Consider the following 24,385-nt stretch of genomic DNA (forward strand, 5'->3'; position numbering starts at 1 on the left):
AAATCTTGGAATTTTGATGTTGAATTTTCAAGTCCGCATCATCACCAATCAAATGGGTTTGCGGAGAAGTATGTCGATATATCCAAAAACAAGTTAAAAAAAAATTAATTCTGTAGATGAGTTGCCTCACTATTTATTAGAATATAGAAGCACTCCTCTTCCTAATTTAGGATATGCACCGTCGCAAATGCTATTAAGTAGGTTGGTTAAAACAAAGCTTCCTTCTGCTTCAGTAAATTTATATCCAAAGATTATTGATCAGGAGCAAGTCGCTACAAAATTAAAGCAAAATTCGGAAAGAATTCAACATTATTATAATAAAAATGCCAAAGATTTGCCTCCCTTAAAAAAAGGTGATAACGTGTTATTTCAAAAAAAATAACACTTGGAATAAGGGACAAATACTTGGCAAATATAATGACAGATCCTATATCCTTACGGATACGAAAGGCAATGAATTGAGGAGAAATAGGAAATTTACAAATAAAACTAATTTGCCTGTTACAATTATAAAACATTGTTGTAATGACTTATTATACGAGATTGATAATACTAGGTTTAGTGAAACTTTGAGTGAAAATACTGTGCAAAATATTGCTGCTAATATTACTGTGGTTGAAAACAATACAGAAGAAACATTGTCTGAGACAGACTCATCAGAGTATTTAAGTAGTTCAGAGCATGAAACAACTTTAATTGAAACAGAGCAGAATAACACTTTAATAAGTAATACTTGCTCTGATATACCTGACTCAAGTAATGCACCTTCACAGGAAGTTATAGGTAATGATATTGAATATATATCTTAGCGATAATTCATCATTTTCTATGTCGAGCGATAATGCTAGAAATGAGAACTTAAGTGATGAAAGTGAACCTAAATCACTTATTCCAAAGCGTTCAGGTCGGGTTACTAAAAAACCAAATTATTTCAAAGATTTTGACCTTTCTTAAAAAAAAAAAAGAAAAAACGTGTTGTATTAGTTGGTAAGTTGTTCTCTTTTTTAGTTATATCTCTGATTTGTTCTTTGTAATGTTAAGTTGGTACCTACTGTTATCTTTTATAGGTTATTTTGATATTTTTTATGTTGGCGACACTGAATACAAAATGACAGTCACGATGTAATAAAAATTTGTATTTTGAAGACAAAAATTAATAAAAACCATAATTAAATAAAGTAGTTTTTATTTGAAATATAAGTAAATAAAAAAATAACACTACATGAAAGCAAAACAATTACACTTATAAAAAATAAATTACTAACTTAAATGATAATTAGCATATATTTATAGTAAATAATTTGTTGAATAAGCATTTAAGTTATCATTAGAGAATGGTTATCAACACCATTAACATCATTAATCGTTTTTAAATATTATTTAAAAAGTTAATTACTTCTATTGAGAAGAATGTTCATTTTTTATTTTTTGTTTATTTAATATTTCATTTTTCGTCTTATTCTTATTTTTAGGGCAATATTAATTTTAGTGTATAGAGAGTGATATTAGTGAGGTTTCTGTACCATCAATTAAAAAATGAGTTTAATCCAATAAAATTTTAAAAAGAGGTGACATTAAACAGTTTAATAAAATACGTAGAGTTGAGTCCGCTTAATCAAATAGCCTTTGTGTCACGCAAAAATATTCCTATAACAGGGATATTCTAATAACTGATCACTATGAGAAATGGTTCAGTACCTCAAATTTTTTTCTTTAAACCGAGGGGAATTCCTATAACAATAAGGGTAATAAGCGGGATGTACTGCATAGCACATTTGATTAATTAAAAAAAATAATCTACTTTTAATTTTACATTGTTTACAGAAAAACATGTGTTCCATCCCTACATTGTTCAACAACGAAGATGAGTATTTGTCGTATTTGCTGTGTTTGACGAAAGTCCCACCATCTGACCGTTGGTATAATTAAAAAATACAGTGACGGTTTAAGCCATCATGGGGCCCTAGACGGCCATAAGAAGTAGGCCCCTTTATAGCGACCATTTACAAATTTACAGATATTTCTGTTGTTTTGAAAAGTAGTTACTCCAAAAATAAATTACGACAATGTAAAAAAGATCATTTTTCTTTTTTCTACATTTCGCAACAACTTCTCATTAATAGTCCATAGGTAATATGCCAAAGAAAAAAAGGGATATTGTGGCGATATGTGATTTTGCCCAGGGTATGAGTGCCGCCCCTTCGGTGGTGAAAAATATACATTCAAAATAAGTGCGGAAATGGATAAACTGATTAATTATAAGTAACTTATTAACGTTCAATCGAGTTTTTTCACTATATCAATACTTCTTGAGTTATTCATGAGTGAATATGTTCATTTTTCAACAAAAAAAAAACACGTTTTTAGACGGTTTTTCGCAAATAACTCAAAAATTAAGTATCTTGTCGCAAAAATATTCTTAAAAAAAATATAGCGTATACGAAATTTAAAAAAAATGGTGTATGTATGAAGTATAATATAAATATAATATATACCCAGTATAAGCAGAACTGGAGCTAATGAAAAGTAGATTCTTATTCGACAAATTCCAAATCAAATATTTCAACGTAAATAACCAAAAAATTAAGCACTTTTCGGTGAAAAATCATCACAACTTTTTTAAAGTGTTAAAAAGTTTTATTTTTGTTTTTTTTTAACAATTTTAAAGCAAGTTTTTTTAGTAAAGCTTAAAATAATGTTGATTCCTTTTTTTTGGCAAAAAAATCTTGAAAATTTATGAAAATCTTGAAAAATCTTGTATATTATTTATATAATCTGTAAGTTTCACCGGTTCACAGTGGTTATATTTCAAAACATTGGGATTTAAAGTAAAACAAATTTTTTGAAATTTTGAAAAAAACAGGTATTTTTTTTTCAAAATAACTTAAAAACTATAGTGGTATAGTCGGTTCGCTAAACTCAGACGCAAATGGCTAATGATTTTATTACGTAACTTTTTTGTTTTTTGCCAATTTTGACAAAATTTGCAAAATTACTAAATATTTAGTAATTATTAACTATTTAGTAATGATTTTTTTGGCAATTTTATCAAATTGGCAAAATTACTAGCTTAAATCACTAGCCAGTTGAGTCTGAGTTTAGCGAACGGACTATACCAAAAACCTTAAAGAGTAAAAAAATGTCGGTTTTGCTTCTCTGAATATGTATTTCAGATTTTTGCTTTTTTGGAAGATAAATATTGGTTAAGATATGACTGTTCAAAATTTGCATACCCTGGGTAGAGAATTTTTTATTTATTAAAAATTAATAAATGAATATAGTTTCTATCCTTGTGGGATCGGTACTCACCGGAGGGACCGCAGACATTCGGATATAATTAGCGTATCTTTGCAAAAACAATGACGACTTTGCTAAGTAACAAGACATTTACTCAACACACACACACTACCCCTTATACTAGGTACCTGATTGGAAAAATCCACTCTACCATGTCATGGTCCATTAGTTGTCGAGGCATTAAGCCAAATAAAAAAAATTGCATACACCCGTGATTAGTGACTTGTTCAAGCCCCTTCTACTACAGCCCTTTTATAAATAAGCACTTTATACCGATAAAACTCACAGAGCATATAAAAAATACATAAGTACAGTAGCTTGTGAAGCGGTAAGGATTAATTTCATTTGGGATGCTAATTAGGCGGTTATTTTCACCAGCTTTTTTTTACCCAAAAAATGGGATCAACTTTATTCTGAGCGTATCTTGCTTACTTTTTATGTTAGAAACTTCTTTAAAACACAAGAATAATGCTTTTTAAAACATTTAAACAAGTTATGATGAGTTTTCCATGAAAAGTGCTTCATTTTTTGATTATTTCACGTTGAAATATTCAATTTGGAATTTGACGAATAAGAACCTACTTTTCATTAGCTACAACTCTGCTTCTACTGGGTCTACAGACTGCACACATAAACCATTTTTTCAATTTCTTAAAAGCTATATTTTTGATAAGAATCTTTTTTCGATAAAATACTTACTTTTTGAGTTAGTTGCTAAAAATCGTCTAAAAAGTGTTAGTTTTTGTTGAAAAATGAAGATATTCACTTGCGAATAACTCGAAATGTATTGACTTGATGAAAAAACTCTGTTGAACAAAAGTTGCTTAGGATTAGTCAGTTTATCCACTTCCGGACGTATTTTGACGGTATATTTTTTCACCCCCGAGAAGGGGTGGACTCAACCGTAGAGCAAAAACACACATTGGCACAATATCACTTTTTTCTTTGACATGTTAGCTGTGTTTATGCCAAATTTCATGTCAATCCAAGCTCTTGTTTCAAATCCAAAGGTTCTTTAAAATCCGGAGGTTTTTTGCAAAATTTTACCGTGAGTGAATGGACTATAAGGCCCATCGGTGGGTAGAAATTGAAAAAAACGTAGCATACCAAAATAATTACCAGCTTCTAAGCAAAATTTGCTTGCAAAATTGATTACCAAATTGAGGGAATGATTAGAACATGGAATATAAAAATGCCTTTGAAGATAACTGCTTAATTTGTCTTAGAGTCGGTTGTATTTTCCTGATATTTGACAGAAGATAAAAGCAAAAAACTGAGTTTGATTGGAAATCATAAATTAACCATTCTCTTTTTTGTCTCAGTTAGCCCTATTTGATTTTTTAACATTTTATTTTTTGTTAAATTACTGCTTAAATAATTAAATATTAATTAATGCATTTATGTGGGATGCGGGCCCCATCAAGTGCCCGGGCCCTAGGCAGCCGCCTAGTCCGCCTAATGGTTAATCCGGCACTGAAAAAATATAATAATATATGCTTTATTTAACTAATTTTTAGGTAGAGAATTTAACGAAACATTGGTAATTCGGGGTAATTTGGAGGTGTGCCCTAGTTACAAAATACTTGTAAATATTGTATGGAACAACAAACAAATTACCTGTTTCCATAAAGTGTTGGATGATAATCGAGCATCCCTAATTATAAGGTAATTTTTTTTTAATTAATATGATGTTTAGTTAAAAATTTTTTATATATATTTTTTAGGCTGTATCCCTTATGATAGGGGTATTTTCACCATGCGTATCCCTCTATTTACAGCAATTTAATATTATTTGTATTTATTATTATTTTATTTTATTTTCTAGTAATAATAAACGAATAAAATTATCAGAATTCATTCGTTTTTCTTTGTTAGTGTCATTTATAGTAAAAAAAAAAGTTTTTTTATCCTTAATAAAAATTTATTGACATAATCTGCGATAGTTAGGTTGTATAGGACATACCGTATTTCTACTTTTTGGAGTCAATTCGGATTTATCAGAGCTAAAAAATGTACATGAGTTCGAGTTTGACAAGCAAAGCGAGAGGTCGTGTGGCCGGTGTATTGGCGATAAGGTAATTTCGGATTCGAAACCTATCACAATAAAAACACCGGTTTTTAAAAGACCTATCGTTATCGTTATCGATAATCGTTAGACTTAAAAAGCGTTCTTGTGCGAAATAAAAAATAAACTTCTAAGTGTATAATAATAATATTTATATTAGTGCTGAGGATAACATTTAACATTTAATTTAAAATGGCCAGTGGCGGAACAGGAACAATCCGAAAGGACACCTATAGAAAGAATGAAGAACTATCTGATAGTAGCGACGAAGAATCTAAGAAGAAAAAATATAAAGAAGATAAATTATATTTTGAAAAGAGTAACCTGACGAGACGAACACCGAATAAAAGCAACGACACAAATGAAGAGATGATAAAAATTATGCGGGAAGTTATGTGGAAAAATGATGAAATGATGGCCGAAATAAGAACCATACGGAAAGACCAAAAAGAAACGATGGAATAGATTAAGGAGCTGAAAGAAAAAAACGAAAAATTGGAAGAAGGTTTAACAATGGCAAACAATAGAATAGAACAATTGGAAAAAGATAGACGGAGAAATAATATAGTATTAAAAGGCCTAACATTAGATGCTACCGACGGAAAGCCTGTAAAGGAGTCAGTAGATCACTTCATAGGAAGAAATCTGAAATTAGAGGTCAAACTGAGAGGAGCGGTGAAGATCGGCGACCAAATCTTTGTAGCAGAAATGGAAAACCTAACGGATAAGCTGAGTGTACTAAAAAACAAAGGAAAACTGAAAAATCTACAGGGACAAAAGGTGTATATAGAATCAGATTTAACAAGAAAGGAAAGGAAAATACAAGCAAAAATTAGGAAAATGGCAAAAGAAGAAAAAGACAAAGGTAATACTATGAAGATAGGATATATGAAACTGGAGATTAATGGAAAGGAGTGGAAATGGGACCATAATAAAGAGAAACTTATACAAACTCACAGAAATATCGGGGAAGGGACTCCAAAAAACTAAAAGAAAATAATGAGACCGGACCCACAACAATGACGACCAAGGCAATGAATGGGAAAAGCGATAGGGAAAAAGATGATGCAAAGGTAAACAAGGATGAAAATAGGAAGAAGGGGAAAGCTAGATTGCAGAAAAAAGGAGAGATAAAAATGGGAACATGGAATGTGAGAAGCATCAATGGAAAAGAGGAAGAACTGGTAGAAGATATGATAAGACAAAAAATAGAAATACTAGGAATAACAGAAACGAAGATGAAAGGAAAAGGTCTTAAGAAAATACACAAAGGATATTGGTTACTTTGGGTAGGAGCGGATACAAAAGAGAGAGCAAAAGAAGGAGTCGGGATAATAATTGCACCGAATAGACTACAACACGCTATAGAAGAAACATATGTTAACCAGAGAATATTATCGGTGAAAATGAAACTGATGGACGAAGAAATATAGACAATAATAACAGCCTACGGAGTAAATGAAGATGCAAGAAAGGAAGAGAAAGATAAATTTTTCGAGGAGCTCCAAATGCAAATTGATAATGGGGAAGAAAACATAATTGTAATGGGAGATCTAAACTATAGAGTCGGAAACAACAACAGCGGAATAGAGGAGTGCATGGGAAAAGAAGGAGAAGAAATGCTAAACAGAAATGGTGAAAGAATAATATAAATATGTATGGAGAACAAACTAGTTATAACAAATACAAAATTTAAACATAAAGAAGTACACAAATACACGAGAGTACAAGACAGCAGAAACGAAAAATCAATCATAGATTACTTTTTGGTAAGCGAGTACAGGATACGAAAGTGAAAAGAGGCTCGGAGATTGGCAGTGACCACCATCTAGTAATAATGAGAATGAGAGCAACAGAGGAAAAAGAAGAAACGAGAAGAAAGGTAGTAAATGAAAAAATAAAAATTTACAAATTAAAAGAGGAAATATATAAGAAGAAATTCCAAGAAAAATTAGATAATGCTACCTTTGAAAGGTAGGGCAAAAAATACAAATATAGAAAAAAATGGGAATATCTAAAAACCAGCATAATCAAAGCAGCTGAGGAAACTTGCGGGAAAGCAAAAATAGCAAATACTAACATGAGGAGAACAGAATGGTGGACGGAAGAAATACGAGAGAAAATAAAGAACAAAAAAGACAAATGGAAGAGATACCTAAGCACAAAACACCCGGAAGATTAGGAAGCATATAAAGAAAAAAGGAAAGAGGTTAAAATAGCGGTGAAAGCAGGAAAGGAAAGGTCATGGGAGAGATTTGGACAAAAAATGACAAAAAATTATAGGGAAAACCAAAAACTCTTCTACGGTGCATTAAAACAACTCAGACAAAAGAAAGAGCACATTATGCCGAATATAAAAGACAAGAATGGAAACGTACTAACAGAAGAAAAACAAATAATGGAAAGATGGAGAGAACATTTCAAAGAGCTAACTCATGTAGACAAGAACAACATAGGGGAGATACAAGAAAGGAATGAAGAACAACAAGTGGAATCCATAACAAGAGAGGAATTAGAGAAAGCAATAGAAAGAGTAAAACTGGGCAAAGCACCAGGCAAGGATCATATCACCCCGGAAATGATAAAATTCATGGGGACAGAGGGAATGGATAGCATGAAAAAACTAATGAATGATATCATAAATAGAGCAGAATTACCAAAGGACTGGAAGAAAGACATTATATTACCAATACACAAAAAGGGAGACAAGAGAAACTGTAATAATTACCGAGGTATCACCATATCAAGTATCCCTGGGAAGGTATTCGCAAGAATAATAGAGACAAGAATAAAAACCCAAATAGAAACAACTATGGAAGACACACAGTGTGGATTCAGGAAGGACAGAAGCACGCAAGACCTAATATTCACATTAAGACAAGTAATTAAGTGAGAGAAGAATAACACAATCCAGAAAAACAATAGGTTGTCTAAACAGCGTACTGTGGAATCATGAAATAGGAAAAAGAAGAAAACACAATATCTACGAATCTCTTATTAAAAGCAGTCTATTGTACGGAGCAGAAACTTGGCGGATAACCGAAAACAACAGAAGAAAACTGGAGGCAGTAGAAATGGACGCTTTTAGAAGATCAATAGGAGTGTCACGCAGAGAGAGAATACGTAATGATGAGATAAGACAGCGAATGGGGGTTGACGGCTCTTTAACAACAGACATAGAAAGAAAACAGCTGATATGGTACGGACACGTCCAGAGGATGGATAACTCAAGACTCCCTAAAATAATTATGCAATGGGTACCACCAAACCGCAGAAAGAGAGGAAGACCCAAGAAATCTTGGAGAGAGGGAGTAACGAAGGCTATGAGCGCAAGAGATCTTAGAGAGGGCCAATGGGATGATCGAGTGTCATGGAAATTAGGCATCGGACAACGTCGCAAGACGTTTTAAAACCGATTGATATATAATTAAGTGAGAAGGTAATCAAGAAGAATAGAGAGATACATATGTGCTTCATTGACCTGGAAAAGGCGTTTGACAGAATCCGAAGAAAGGACGTTTGGAGGACACTAACAGAAAGGGGAGTCGACAGACACATAATAGAAGTAATAAAGGATATGTACAAAAATAATACAAATACAGTAAGAACCAATAACGAGGAATCCAGAGAATTTTCTACAAGTCAAGGCGTCAAACAGGGATGCGTGCTGAGTCCACTGCTATTCTCAGTGGTACTGGATGAAGCGATAAAGAAAGCCAAGAGAAGAATGAGAAAACTAACATTAGGATACTGGCAAATGAAACAGACTCAACTATCGGAGCTACTACTTGCAGACGACATGGTATTGATAGCAGAAAACAGAGAAGACTTACAGAACAATCTTGAAATCCTAGAAGAAGAACTATCAAACATAAATATGAAAATTAATACAGAGAAAACAAAAACACTGATAATTTCAAATACGAGGAAGACACACGTAATAGAATTAGACGGGAAACAACTAGAGCAAGTGGAATATTTTAAATACCTAGGAGTAATAATCGAATCAAATGGTAAACAAGACATGGAAATAAACGAGAAAATGGGACGAACAGGAAGCTTATTTAACACTATGAAAACAACATTTTTTGGGAAAAAAGAGATACCGGAAAAAGTAAAAACGGCAGTCGTTAAATCAGTAGTTAGACCAACAATCATGTATAGCAGCGAGACATGGACATTGACGGGGAGACAAAAATTCAGAGTCAATGCTATGGAAATGAGGTTCCTGAGGAAAATAGCAAACAGAAAGAGGACAGACAAAATACGAAACGAAACAATTAGACAAAACCTAAAACTAGAACCAATCAATGAAAAAATAGTATAAGGACAACTTAGATGGTTCGGGCACGTGTGTAGAATGTCGAACGAGAGGCTAACAAAACGAGTGTTCGAAACGAGAGTGCAGGGGAAAAACAAAAGAGGGAGACCAAGAGTTATGTGGGTAGATGAAATCAGGAAAGAAGTCGAGAAGAAGGGATTGAGATTGGAAAGTGCAAGAAACCTAACGCAAGATCGGAAAGCATGGAGACTACAATGCCAAACTCAACTCCACCATCCTTACACCTAAAGGTAGAAAGGCTTAGGACTAAGTAAGTAAGTAAGTAAAAAATGGATATAACTTATAGACAAAACTTATAAAAACGTAAATAACAGGTTTGTTCTAGCATCAGTTTCAAACGGTTTGAAACTGATGCTAGAACAAACTTATTATATCATGAGTATACTGCCACATAATACACTCATATAAAAAAGAAGAAAATTCTAGGCAACTTTTATAGATGATAAGATACTTCCACGTTAAAAAAATCCAACGCCCCCTACACACAGAATAGAAAACAAAAAAAAAAAAAACAATGTTACCAACAACTAGTTTTCTATTATATCATTAGCTTACTTGTTACCTTAAAATCTAACCAAATTATTATGTTTATGAGTTTTATGAGACCCTTATCTTTCTCATGTTATAAGGTTTTAGAACATAAAGGGTGTACTTGTCAGTTTTGGGAAAAGTTTGTTTAAAGTTCTAGACAAATTTAAAAAATTTAGGTAAGTACTACTTAGCCTGTTTTCAATTGCATAATATCATGTTACTGTAAGTTTGCATAGGAAGTGTGAAGTCGCCATGATTTCTATGTGTTTGGAGATCCATTTTTTTTGTATTTAACCTAATTTCCTAAAAATTGTAATTTACCATTAAGGTTGTCAAGACTAATGTTTTTATTAATTTTTAATAGAATTTACAGTGTTATGATTTTTTCGTAAACTAAAATTTTCAGTTTTTGTTTCTTGTAAGTATAAATTTATTAGTTGATAGTAATCTACTTTTAGGTATAACATGCTAGAAGTAAATGCAGGAAAAGAAAATGTAGGGAAAACTGGAAAAATTTTATCTTCAAAGACAATTTGCAACTTGTTCTACATTCTTCCAAATATAATGGCTTAAGTTGATCATGGCAAGTCATAAAATTTGATTTATGGTGAGTTTAGATTGATGTGTTAACTATATTTCTAATAATGTATAAAAAACTTAAAATTTTTTTTTTTGTAATATAAAAGCTTCTGACTAACGTATTAAAAAGTGGGGTAGTAACAAAAAAATTATTCATAAGTTTAACATATCTGGTATATACCATTTGGACCCAGTTATTGTGAGTCTTCAGTGGGCTTTTTTACCATAGATTATTGTAATGTGTTATATGCTAGATTTATATTTTAAAGTTACTATCTAAAAGACTTTATTTCGTTATGTTTTTAAATATTGCTTTTTCTTTATAACATGTAATTGCATATTTTTAAGTATGTAGATAATTTAATAAATATCCTTCAAATGTGTTTTTAAAATATCCTTCAAATAATCTTACATTGCAAACTAGGGGTAAAAATACATTCTTGATAAGCTATTTTCAACATACAAAGTTGCCTTTTAATCAATAAAGGAAATAATAGTAATAATTAAAAAGTAATTTTTTGACCAAGTAAAAATAAGTTTTATTTAGACTATTGGTACATGTAACCTTCAACAAATTGTATACAAGATTTATATTCTTCCAGTTCTATAACTGTTCCAGTTACAAGATTATATTTTTTCAAAGTAAGTTCAAATATTGATAATCCACTTACAATGTGTTATTTCTCAAATAACTTGGATTTTTGTGACTAATTTAAATAATACAGGATTAGTGGCAATTATACTTAGACCTTCTTTTTTACTACAGGATTAACTTTAAATTTTTTTTTTTACTTTTTACTTTGTTGGTCTGTTTTTATGTCTATTGGATTGGGGGCTCATGTTTAATTACGGGTTGGAGACCTATGTTGAAAATTCTACCTACAGGATAATATACCTATGTTGCGACTTTAACTAGTTTTTTTATCTATACATTTATTTTTATTCTTATATTTCTTCAATGTTTGCTACTGGCATCATATTTAACCACCCACTTCTTTTTACTTTACTATCTTTACCACATCTTTTGTTTAGTTACTCCTATTTTCAAAATATTTGTGACATCTGTGTTAATGTTAGTGAACGTTTTGGGTATTAAGTTAGTTCATACTGCTTCTTCCTCTTTATACATAAATAACGTATATGTATTGTTTAATATTTAATATTCCGATAACTAATCGAATAAAGGATTACAGATTACGGTAAATATTTATTAAACATATATGATTACAAACTTTTGTACATGTTTTATTTTAGACTGTGACTCTCACCTGATTGACGTTGACAATGTGACAAATACACTGACACCTAAAGGTGTGTTCACACTATACACTAAACACCTTCCCCTTAAAGATCAAGTTTCACTGGGGGTTTAATAGATCGTCCAAAACGAGATCTTTGATAACCTGAAGTACCTGGGTCAGAGATTACTTGTTCATTTTTATTAACATCTATTGTCCTAAATAATAGATTGATATCATCTACAATATCATTATTACTTATAGGAATCTGATTATTCAAATATGTTTTTTGTTCAGGTATATACTGGTCGGGAAACAATTCGGGTTCCAACATAGCATCATAATTTGATTTTGTTAAAGATGGTTTTAATTGACTGCTGTTGCGCCTAATAACTTTATTATTACTTTCCTTACGTATCCAGTATGCTCTTGGTTCTCGAGCTTTCTCTAGAACAACTGCCTTATACCATATTTTATCTCTATTACTTTTAACTACTACTTTATCTCCCTTTTTATATTCTATTAAGGATTTAGGACTCGTTTTATCATAATGTATTTTCATCTTTTGTTTTTGTTCATTTAGATAATTGACAATATGCATTTGAATTTCTGGTTCTAATTTATTTTGGGTCACTGGAATTTGTGTTCGAAGTGTTCTACTTTGTAAAATTTGAGCTGGGGAGGCTTTTAAACTAATGATAGGGGTATTATTATATTCCAAGAGCAAGTCTCTAAAATCACTGTTTTCTGCTAAACTTTTCCGTAAAATTTGTTTTCCTAAGCTAACAGCCTTTTCAGACAAACCATTGCTCTGATGATGGTATGGTGTACAAGTAGAGACTGTGATATCCTTGTTCTTGTAATATTCCCTGCATTTTAATGATACAAAGGGTAAATTATCTGCGATTAAGTGCTGAGGGTAACCAAATTTTGTAAACGCATTCTGCATCGCATCTATAACAGATTCTGAAGTTTTATTTTGTAAAGGACATATTTCAATCCAATGAGAGAAATGATCTATTAAGATTAGATATGCCTTTGCTCCAAATTCCAGTATGTCTGCTCCTATTTTATTAAAACGTAGTTTTGGGACTGAGTGGGGTAATAGGGGTTCCCTACGATTACTTGGCATGTACTTTTCACAAGTTCGACATTGTTTGATAAATAATGTAATGTCAGATGACATATTTGGCCAAAAAAATAACTGCCTAGCTTTATGTAGGTATAGTTTTATTAATGCCTAAATGCCCTTTATGTATTAAATTTAAAATAAAAGACTTTAAACTATTTGGTACCACTATCTTGTCACCCATAAAAATCAGACCTGCTTCAACATATAAATCATTTTTCAGGACATAGTAAGGCTTGCACAATGGTGAAATACTATTTATTCTTGGCCAACCATTATAATAAAAATCTGAAATTTTCTTTAATATTTTATCATTGGCAGTTTCCCTTCTAAAATTTAATTTTCTCTCATCAGACATAGGCAAATGTATTGATACAGTGTGTACCATTTCTAACATCTCAAGATCAAGTGTCTTGACTTTAAGACTAGCTCTGGATAACATGTCTGCAAAATGGACATATTTCCCAGGGACATAATATACATTTAAATTATAAAATATTGAAATATTGAATGGGTTGCATATGTGAGTCCATATTAAATATAGTAATGAAACACAGACTTACTCACAATCATTTAATTATACTTTGACGACCGGTTTCGATCTCTACAATATACAGATCATCTTCAGGTCGGCGTTACAAGTAGTTAAATGCTACAATAAGAGAAAACTTGTGTTAGACCAGTGTCTGATTGAAGAGATGTTAATAGAAAGCCAAATTTAAAAAATTTTTTATAAAATTTTTTGAAATAAAGGTTTGCAACTGTTGACATTTCAGAATATTGGTATATACAAAGTCAAACCTATGAGTAAAAATGCTCATAGGCATGTATGTGCAAATGGGTGCATACAGTTTGAATTTGTTGAGATTAAAATTTTTAACCATTAAAAAACAAAATAAACATAAACTGACTTAAATATGCTTCCAAATTCAAAGTAGTAATAATAAAAGAGATAGTAATATTGTTCTAATCTACTTACATGCCGTTACAAGGATTGCGTTGCAACTCAATCCTTGTAACGGCATGTAAGTAGATTAGAACAATATTACTATCTCTTTTATTATTACTACTTTGAATTTGGAAGCATATTTAAGTCAGTTTATGTTTATTTTGTTTTTTAATGGTTAAAAATTTTAATCTCAACAAATTCAAACTGTATGCACCCATTTGCACATACATGCCTATGAGCATTTTTACTCATAGGTTTGACTTTGTATATACCAATATTCTGAAATGTCAACAGTTGCAAACCTTTATTTCAAAAAATTTTATAAAAAATTTTTTAAATTTGGCTTTCTATTAACATCTCTTCAATCAGACACTGGTCTAACACAAGTTTTCTCTTATTGTAGCATTTAACTACTTGTAACGCCGACCTGAAGATGATCTGTATATTGTAGAGATCGAAACCGGTCGTCAAAGTATAATTAAATGATTGTGAGTAAGTCTGTGTTTCATTACTATATTTAAATTATACTTTAATAATTTTAATCTTAAACGTTGTAAACGTACAGACCCTATCTTACAAATCGGTTTTTTCATTATCGAAATTATAGGCTTGTGGTCTGTCTGTATATCTACTGTTGCACGATAAATAAAATCATGAAATTTTTGTGTGCTAAAATATATTGAAAGCAGCTCCTTTTCAGTTTGACTATAGTTAATTTCATGGTCGTTCATTGTACGAGAAGCGCATGCTACTAATTTAAGAGTATTTTCATGCTCCTGAAACATACAACACCCCAAACCATTTTTAGAGGCATCACACTGAATAACAATTTTTTTATTTACGTCAAAAGAAACTAGAGCTGGTGCCTCATTAATAATTTTTTTTAAATTTTCAAAAACTTGTTGGTGTTTTGGCAACCACTGCCATTCAATATTAGACTTTAATAATTCACATAAAGGACTCATGTATTCAGACATATTTGGGACATATCGTCTCACATAATTAAAAGAACCAATGATTCTTTGAAGTTCTGTTTTATTTTTAGGCGATTCCAATTTATTTAGGGACTCAATACGATCTGGATTTATTTGCATACCATTTTTTGAAAATATTTGACCCATAAATTTAACCTTTAATTGACAAAATTGAAATTTCTCTTTGTTAAATTTTGCGTTTACTTGTCTGGCCCTCGCTAGTACTTGTTTGACTGCCTTGTCATGCTCCAATTGAGTGGCTCCAGAAACGATCATATCATCATGACAAATTGTAACATTTTCAAGATCACCAAAATGTTTTTCAACTTCTTCTTCAAACAAGTCTTGTGAGTCTGAAAGTCCATAAGGTAACACCTTGTACCTATATACTCCAAAGGGGGTAGCGAAGCAACATTTCCAGGATGATTCTTCATCAAGCTGTAAATGATGATAACCTTCCGATAAGTCAAAGACTGTAAATATACTTTTACCACTTAATTTTAAACTTATTTCTTCAATACTTAAATTTGTACGGGGTTTTCTAATTATACTTTTATTTAAGTCTAATGGGTCTAAACATAACCTAATTTTTCCATTAGATTTCTCAACTAAGACTATTCTATTTATACTCGCTCTATAGTCAATTTGTTCAATTTTCTCTATGGCATTTCTTTTCATAGGCGTAACCAGGATGATCCTAAGGGGGGGGTTACAACTACCTAAAAGGAGGGGGGTTACAACTACTGGAAGGTCTCTGAGCGCTATGGTGTTAAGCGTATAGAGCTCAAAGTATATCCCAATGGGGGGGTTACAACCCCCAAAACCCCCCCTGGTTACGCCTATGTTTCTTTTAACTAATCTGTTTAACTCGCTTTTAAAAGCATCACGTATGGCTAAAGGTATTTTAGTTGGGGGATGACTAACCGGTTCAAAATTTTTGTTAGTGGTTATATGGCATGTACCAAGGAAAACACCTGAACCTGAAAAAATATCCATATTTTTCTCTATAAAAGTTTGTTTGGTTATGTCTGATTGGAATTTATCAGTAGAAACAATATTAATTCTTTTTATTAAATTTAAATGCAAACAAGCTTGACCACCTATTAGAACCTGATTTGCCCCTTCCACGATCACAAAATCCTCAAAAATTTCCTTATTTTTAAATTTACAGTTTAAATTTACTATACCTATCGGTTTGGCAACAGTACCTTCAAAAGCTTTTAAAATGTACTCTGTTGGCCTGACTCTAAATTGTTTGTTGACATATTTAAATATTTTTAAAGGAATTATATTTACGTCAGCACCCGTATCCAATTTAGTTTTTATTTTTCTCCCTTCAATCTCTAAAAACTCTTCCCAGATACTTCCTCTGCTAGAATTACAAGCTACAACGTTATTACTTAAGTTTACATTATCTACAAAAATTTCACTTGAACTGTCGCCATCTTCATGTTCAACATTTTTAACATTTTTTACCCTACATGATTTTGAAAAATGATTTAGAATACCACATTTATTGCAAGCTTTTCCATAAGCTGGACATTTGCGGGGGCCGTGCTGAGTCTGGCACCTTTTACAGCGAAACGTCTCAGTAGATTTTGAAATTTTCTCATGACCTTGTTTTAAATTTTTGTTACTTTTTAAAAATTTTGTACTTACAGTTTTTTTTATTTCTTATTTCATTTACTTTAAAACCTGTTTCATTGCTTCCTGTACTCTGAAATTGTAAATTTTGACTTTTACTTTGCTCACTGGTTCTGCAAAAACTTATGGCCTTTTCCAGTGTTAGTTTATCTATCCTAAGAAGGGCTTCTCTAGTTGTTGTATCTCTGATACCCATTACAATTTTATCACGGAGTGCCTTATCTTCTGCCGTCTCATCTGGATCATTACGATTGTAGTTGCATGTTCTTACCAAGTGTCTGCAATCTGTTAGGAAATGTTCGAATACTTCACCCTCTTTCTGGGTCCTCTTTAAAAAATTATAACGTTCAAAACATTCGTTCATTCTCGGATTCACATACTTCGATATCGTTTCTATCATATAATCATATTTATCAACCTGGTCATCTGGAATCTTAAATGTTGTCATAATACTCGGGCTGACTCGGTTCCCATTATGTTTCTCAATAGGGACAGTTTTACCCTATCTGTTGACTCATGCTGCCCTATAGCTATCAAGTAGTCTTTGAAAGCCGTGTACCAAAACTTCCACTCTGTAGCAGCATTCTGCCCTTGCAAGTCAAAATCGGGGGGAAGTTTTACAGACCCCAGGCCTAAATTTGTTGCCATTTTTCTGGTTATTTGAATTTATAACCTAACCTCTATTCAAGCACTGTTAAATTTCAGTTATCTGTCACAATCCTTCTTGAAATATTCTTTTACTTTCGCAGCGCCATGTTTAATATTTAATATTCCGATAACTAATCGAATAAAGGATTACAGATTACGGTAAATATTTATTAAACATATATGATTACAAACTTTTGTACATGTTTTATTTTAGACCGTGACAAGTGCTCTCATCTGATTGACGTTGACAATGTGACAAATACACTGACACCTAAAGGTGTGTTCACACTATACACTAAACATGTATTACAATACACAACACTCTTGCTTACCTATACAAATTTAGCGATAAATGGCTGAATATTACACCTCGTTCTGCATCAAATGTTCTATAAATATTACCCAATTTTTTAACATCAACTTTCTGCTTCTTTTTTGTTCTGTTTAAGATAGCTAAATAGAAATACCAAATTTTTCTTACCCTCCTTTGTTCTGTGTTGTGAAGTAATATATCGATGTCTCAACAGACCAATCGGTGTAAGTCAATAAGTGTTTAAATGAGATACTAAGATGTTTCTAACAATAGTTGCAGAAATATAAGTAGTTATTAAAAACAAATAAAATGTCTTTATTTCTCGTAATATGGGTAACATATTCATAAATACAAACAAGGAAATAATAATACTATTATATATAATAAGTGTTATATCTCATAAGTCATTTTTAGGGAGAATGTGACTTACACCTTTTAACTTCTGAGGCATCCATATCTTTTTTTCAATATATTCTAAACTTAAATGGAAATTTGCAGGTCATGTTATGCAGATCAAAGATGGGCCAAACAAATGGTCTACTGTTTTTCCTCATGTGAGGAAAACCTCACATGATAGATGGTCTTAACAGCATGTTGAATCCAGATGGATGGTTGCAGCGTTAGATAGAAACCAACCTTGGACAATGGAGTTGTGTGATGGACATTTGAGTCAACCTTTGACAAAAATTCAATATAAATTATATGGGTCAATTCGAAAAGTGTTTTTTTGTGGTTCGAAATAAAAATACCAAGATATTTTGTATTATTTATTTATTTATTTATTAAAAAATTATAACGGCTCTAATAATTTTTAATATAGTTTTTCTTTGAAATTCTGTCGTTTTATTTAAACCTAAATTCATTAGTTCAGTAATTATTTTTTCTTTTCTGAAACATTTTTCTTTGTATGTCTTTCTTTCTTCACCTCTTTCACACTTGCATGTTGATTTGATGTGTAGTTCATGCTCTGATGTATATTTTTCTTTGTATATTAGAAATTTCTTTGTGTATACCTGTACAGAACGTTCCTCTCGAATGTAGCCAGTCTGATTTGAATACTCTTCTCTCGTAATGGGAATAAGGTTTACCTAAAAGTCCATCTCCTATTCGACTAAGTAAGTGGTTTTGCCCATCAGCACATGCAATGTATCTCAAAACACCAACAAAATGGCCTGAACAAATAATTTTTCGAAACGAACTTTTTTTTAGATGTACTCTTTTCCCTTCAACCTGTTTATACATGTCTACTCTTATCACGAAAAAATCCGGATATTATCTAGTCTTATTTTTTTGAAATAACCTTCCGTTTAGGAATTTCCTACAACTAGGAATTTTCCTACATTATTTCTAATTTTATATTTGAAAGTAAACCCACCCCCACTTTTGATAGTCATTGATTTAATATCAACCTATAGATTTGATAATCATATTTTCAGTATCAAATTTTGGTTAAATGATACCATTCTCTTGGTGACTCTTCGTAATCCTTTGCCATATCCGCCGGAGAAAGAGCATTAATGTCGTTGACACTCAAAAGAGCCAATCTGCTGTTCTGACACAGTAACTTAATCATAACTCCACGTTCTGCAACTGCAATTTATATCTAAATAATTTAATATAATTAAACAGAAAGTCCTATATGAGATAATTAATTTTAAGGTTAACCCAGTCCCACTCTTTGACAGTCATTAATTTAATACATGCCTGTAGATTTGATAATCATCTTTTCAGTATCAAATTTTTATTTACTAAATTCAACACAAATGCTAAAATTGTCTTAATCTTTTTGGATAAAAGCAATTAATTACTTATATTAGCAACTTTTCTATTTTTTTTTGGGATAAAAATCTGAAATTTTTTCATTTAAAAATAGTTAATTTTGTTATAAATTAAGAGCTACAATGGACATGCTTCACTTGTATCATGATCATTTATTATTTATTTCCTATTTACTTGTTTAAAAGCAAAATGAAACCTTATTATTTCAGTGTGGTTTTAAAACACTCACTTTTTTCATCAATTTTCATTTGTTTGAACCAAACAAAAGAAAATAACGTATAATAAGCCTAAACTATTCAATAAGACCACATCATAGAGTTGTTGATCATGTAAATGATGGATTTAAAATGGCCGTCGGTTTTTGTTTATAGATGCATTTTTCAACGAAAACTTTTCGTTTATAAATTCGCAAAAGTGTGTGTGTTATTTATCACGTTTTCGTCAAAAAAAGTTTATATCCTTTTGCGAGGATATACTCGCGTTTGTGTAATGTTTTGTGTACTAAATGTGGATAAATACATTTCGTGGATTACTTGACCTCACAAGGTACTTTAAAAAATTATTAATTTATCTGGTTTATTAAATCACTGAATTTACCTAATTTTGATTAGATCTATGCATCATATCTAAGACCTAGTAAAAATACACATTAGCAACTTTTCTATTTTTTTACTTATTTTTTTCAACTAAAAATAGTTAATTTTGTTATAAATTAAGAGCTACAATGGAGTTGGACCACTTGTATGCTAATCCATGATCATTTATTTTTTTTTCATGTTTACTTGTTTAAATGAAACTTTATTGTAGTTTTAAAACACTCACCTTTTTCATCAATTTTCATTTGTTTAAACCAAACAAATGAGAATCTTTGAAAAAGTTAGCAATTTAAAAAAAATGCTATAACTAAAAACAATGTTTTTTCTAGTTATAACATTTTTGTAATCATGACCTCACTTGACTGCTGATGTATGCTATTAAAAAATAAGACATAAATTGGGGTGATTTTCTTTATTTACAGTAAAAGACTTCAATATAATTCAATTTTAAAAATTACAAATTTCTTTTGTTTCTTTCTTGAGCATCCTTAAATAATATTCAAAAGTAATTCATCTATTCTTATTTGGTTCGAACTTCTATCATCTTCTCTGTAGAATATTAATATTCTACAGAGAAGATGATGGAAGTTCGAAACAAGTAAGAATAGATGAATCCATTTTGAATATTACATTGCACACATTTTTCACTCACAAATTTCTTGAAATTATACATCACAAATTTCACTGTATTAAAATCCTATGGTTGGTTTTCACTCATTGACATGAATGTATACTTGTTAAAAGTTTGGTAGAGTCACCTATCTTCTTGTTTAAAACGTCCAAGGTACGGTTAGCCCTTTTCTTCTTCTTTTCATAGCTCGCCAGTTTTTTCATTATAACTTCTCGTTGGTTTCTATATGCGTTTAGAAACTTTTCATTCGCTTTCACAAATTCTGTTAGTAATTTTTTCACCTCTTTATCAGAAGTTTCTACTTTTTTATCTATGCTGTCATAGGTTGTTGTAGAATTTAAGTTATCACCTTCATGTAATGACCCGTTTAATTCACTAATTGACACTTGTGGTATTCCTTCATCATCGGAATCACTATTGTCAGATGATACATTATCATATTTTGTTACCATTAGGGGTTGCGTTGGAGTCGAAGAACAGGATACTTGTTGCTGGAACTTTTTATATCCCAATGGGCGATGCGTTGCAGGATCACCTTCTACCACAACTCGTGTTAACACTGGTAAACTCCTCAGAATTAGGAGATTTCCGAAAATGAGATATGATTTTAACAGATGTCTTTCCATTAGTAGGCACAATAAATTTCTCTCCTTTCATTTTGAACTGTGTTTCACTGAAAACTCGTACTTTTTAAAATTGAACCGCGTTGAAGTCTTTAACTGTAAACTACTAATACAAGTGCCTACATATTATTTTATAGGATCCTTTTCTACTCCTGTTTCCCACTCAGAATTGCTTAGCTATCTTTGTAATACAACCAATGAAAAACAAGCCTTATTTTGTTACAGTAACCCTCTCCCTACTCATTTCTTCTTAAAGGTAATTTGTGTAAAAATATGAAATTTAATAATTATCTTATTCGCCATCTGCCACCCATATAACTTTTTGCTAACTTACTTGAGGCATGAGCACTCATCTCTTCGTAAAGGTAATTTATGTGAAAATATGAACTTTAATAATTATCCTATTCCCCATATGCTACCCATATTATTTTTGCTAACTTGTTTACTTGAGGTATGAAACCTAGGTAGGGCCGGCGTAGCGCAGGTGGTAGTGTGCTTGCCTCGCATGCCGGTGGTCCGGAGTTCAAATCCTACCGCCGGCAAGAACAACTAGACATTTTTAAATGTCTATAGGCCCCAGGTCGACTCAGCCTGAATAAAATGAGTACCTTGGGTAAAACCAGGGGTAATAATAGGCGGTTGAAGCATAGCACTGGCCCTGTTACCTTCCTTTGTATACCGTAGGCGCTAGATATAGCAGAGTACCCTGCTATACTCCCAAAGCCGCGTGCGGTATAAAACGGGAGACTATTATTATTATGAAACCTGATGGTACTATTATATATATACTATTATATATTATATATACCTACATAATGTAGGAACTACTATTATTTTAAAGACAGGGTTCACTAACAATTGCATGTATTGTATAAATTGGAAACAAATGCATCTGCATCTTGCATCTGAACAAGTATGAATTGTATAAAAAACTAACAGGTGGTTTATAGCAAATTCTTTGTTAAGATTACAGTAAAAATTGGTAAATGCATGTGAACAAGTAATAAGTGTATAAAATATTAACATGTGCTCTTGTTTGCAAAGCAGCTGTTTTCTTGTTAAGATACACTACCCACAAATTTAGTGAAGTAATAAAGAAAAATGTTTTTAACAATGTATTTTCTATGCTTTATATCTAGCACAGGACTAATAATTTTTGGCTGGGTATTTTTAAAACTTTCATGAACCAGAATAGACAATCCTATATTAATTCAAGGGTTTATTATTTTGATAGTAAAATGTTTTTATCTCTGTTTTAAAAATTAATAATTTTTGGGTGCATTGGACTTGGACTCTTATGTCGAAAAGTGGCTTTTTTTAAGGCTAACTTTTAGGGAAGGATAACCATTGGCATACCATAAGCTTTATTATTTTGAATCTTGATAGTGATATAAAAAAATATGTTAATAAATCTCTGTTTTAAAAATTAATATTTGTTTTGGATGCATTGGATTTGGACTCTTATGTCAAAAAGTGGCTTTTTTTAGGATAACTTTTAAGGAAGGATATCCATTAGGGTACCATAAGCTTTAATATTTTGAATCTTGATTAAATTTTTTTAAGTTTGTGAGCCTTTATATAAATTGCACATGGTACATCAAGCAAATGGGTTAAAAAGGCTAATTAATTTGACATTTGCTCATTAGAGGAGGGTATGCAAATTAGTGACACCTGTATGCTCATTAGGGTATGCAAATTAGTGACAGCTGTATGCAAATTAGGTAAAGGTGCTCGACAGCTGTTTGGTAATTAGTGACAGGTGTTCCTCCTCCTATTATTAGGGACAGGTGGTCAACAGCTTTGCGGTAATTAGTGACAGGTGTTCCTCCTCCTATTATTAGCGACAGGTGGTATACACGCAAATTAGTGACAGGTGGTAGACACGCAAATTAGTGACAGGTGGTATACACGCAAATTAGTGACAGATGTTCCTCCTCCTCCTCCCGCGGTAATTATGGACAGGTGTTCCTCCTCCTCCTCCCGCGGTAATTATGGACAGGTGTTCCTCCTCCTATTATTAGTAACAGGTGGTCAACAAGCGGTAATTAGTGACATGTGTTCCTCCTCCTCCTCCCGCGGTAATTAGCGACAGGTGTTTCTCCTCCTCATCCTCCTGTTATTAAGGACATGTGGTCAATAGCTTTAATTAGCGACAGATGTTCCTCCTCCTCCCGATCTCGATCATTTAACACCTACTCTTATAACTTTAAAAAAGCAAATTTTCCTGCTTTATATCGAGAACTGTACGAAACGGATTGAAATTTTCTGGATACTACTAGTGACGTTAATGTAATTTTAAGTATTTTTATGATAAAATGTTTTCTTTGTTTAATACGTATATTCCAGTTTATAAAAATTTTAGTCATAAATATCCACCCTGGTTTGATGCTGACATCATTCAGAACATCAAATTAAAACCAAAGTTTCGAAAAAAATTTAAAAGATTCAAAAATCAGTGTGATTTGCTTGAGTTTCAACGGTTAAGACACCTTGTCAAATCAAAAATCAGTTTGGCATACAATATATGTGTATGTCGATAACATTCAAATATCTCTATCCACCAATCCCAAGACGTTTTGGTCATATGTTAATGCGAAAAATAATAGTTCAAGAATTCCTGGTGTAATGAAATATAATGGCTTTACTACCTCCGAACCACAAAATATTGTGAATGTTTTTGCAGAATTTTTCAACAGTGTTTTTCTGTCATCTGATATTAATTTTATAGCTAACTCTTCATCAGTTAACGCAGATTACTTAAATTTTTATCCTATTGTAGAATCTGAGATAATTTGTGCTAGTAAGAAATTAAAAGACAAAATGACGTGTGGACCTGACAATATACCATCTTTTCTGGTTAAGGATTGCATAGGTGCCTTAACTGTGCCACTATTAAAAATTCTTAATTTATGTCTTCTGGATAAAGAATATCCAAGTCTCTGGAAGGAGTCAAAAGTGTGCCCAGTATTCAAAACTGGTGAAAGGGATCAGGTAGAAAACTATAGACCAATTTCCATAATTTGCAATCTGTCAAAGGTTTTTGAAAT

The 24,385-nt window shown here is 31.7% G+C and overlaps 1 protein-coding gene and 1 long non-coding RNA gene across 2 annotated transcripts in view; one reads left to right on the forward strand and one right to left on the reverse strand.

Moving 5' to 3' along the window:
- Window positions 1-24,385, reverse strand: part of LOC114335865 (uncharacterized) — a 129,980-nt gene that overhangs the window by 25,819 nt on the left and 79,776 nt on the right. The window lies entirely within an intron of this gene.
- On the forward strand, window positions 4,802-5,150 carry LOC126884947 (uncharacterized). Its single transcript, XR_007698210.1, has 2 exons — window positions 4,802-4,962; window positions 5,022-5,150. It is a non-coding gene; the product is annotated as an uncharacterized LOC126884947 (long non-coding RNA).

Source organism: Diabrotica virgifera, chromosome 1 (assembly GCF_917563875.1).
Source record: "Diabrotica virgifera virgifera chromosome 1, PGI_DIABVI_V3a".
In the NCBI taxonomy this organism is placed as follows: domain Eukaryota; kingdom Metazoa; phylum Arthropoda; class Insecta; order Coleoptera; family Chrysomelidae; genus Diabrotica; species Diabrotica virgifera.